We start from the raw sequence: 1,265 nt of genomic DNA on the forward strand, positions 1-1,265 counted from the left end.
TTTTCTCTTTGGTGTTACTCCATGAATGTTTTCTTTTAGTTCTTATGGTTTCACTTTTTACCTTTAACTCCTTCTATCATCTGGAATTCATGTTGGCTCAATTTATCCCCAAATAGCTAATAATCGTCCCAGCATTTTTCTTTTCCCACCAATTTGAAGTTAACATCCTTATCATATACTATATTAGTATGTCCTGTAGGTACTATTTCTGTGCTTTCTTTCCTGACCCATTGATGCCAGTCTACTCCTATGCTGTTGTCATGCTATTTTAATTATTGTTTTTTTACATGCATTTATTTTATTCTATTCACATTGTACAATTGTTATACAACCTACAAAAAGTACAAAAACCTAATCCATTTTCCAATGCCAAGTCAGAGCTAAGTTACAAGGAGAATTTGGGTGTCCCATACAATTCATACTGCCTGTCAGTATGAATGTACAGTATGATGTATTTAAAGCTGTAAGTATTGCCACAGGAGAATCTCTTGTCTTTGCAGCGACCGCACAGATCCTGTCGATGAGGCCTCCTTAGATCAATATGTCTTTTCTTTTGACGGCAGGAACAACAAGACTTTGAACAGGTCTGACATTGGATTGCTTCTACTCGGTAAGGGTTAAAACTCTTTTGGCATTTGCAACCAAATAAACCTTATTCGTTGCAGAAATGCACCACACATAAGCACTCTCCCATCTGGTCTTACAATCTTTACAATGAAAATAGTCATGTTTTGCTTCCAAAAACTGGAAAGTGGATTTCCTGAGCAGCTCTGCTCCACCAACTCCCTGTGCTTGCTTACTCTTCTCTTTCCCAGGACTTGAGGCATCTTCCTCCTCCAACTCATCGTGCTGGTGAGGTTCCTCCTGCTTGTCTTCCTCTGACCTTGGCATTGGTGGTGGCCGCTGCTGCTGCTCACTGGCCTCAGCGGGACGCAAAAGCCTTCCTCTCTTGGTCTTCCCCTTCCCTCTGCAGCTGAATCAGGCTCCTGTGGCCCATGACTGGTGAATGTTAAGAAACACTCAATGTTAAAAAACATTGAAGTATCTGGCAGGGCAAATTCTTCTTCATTACTCACATTTTTTGTTCAAAAATATCCTGATTATTAAATATATCAATAAATATAAAAATTGTGATATGTACATATGTATTCTGAGATTCACAATTCTCTGAAATACTTTTTATCTTCTTTCAAAATATGCAGTTATTTTTACACATCGTGGTCCTAATAGAGGGCTGCTATAGTCAAAGCAGATATGTTTTCCCC

The 1,265-nt window shown here is 38.8% G+C and overlaps 1 pseudogene; it reads right to left on the reverse strand.

The window, feature by feature from the left end:
- Positions 1-385: 385 nt before the first annotated feature.
- LOC112668548 (ZAR1-like protein) lies at positions 386-997 on the reverse strand (annotated as a pseudogene).
- Between the last annotated feature and the right edge of the window lie 268 nt (positions 998-1,265).

The sequence above is a fragment of the Canis lupus genome, chromosome X (genome assembly GCF_003254725.2).
Source record: "Canis lupus dingo isolate Sandy chromosome X, ASM325472v2, whole genome shotgun sequence".
NCBI classification, from domain to species: domain Eukaryota; kingdom Metazoa; phylum Chordata; class Mammalia; order Carnivora; family Canidae; genus Canis; species Canis lupus.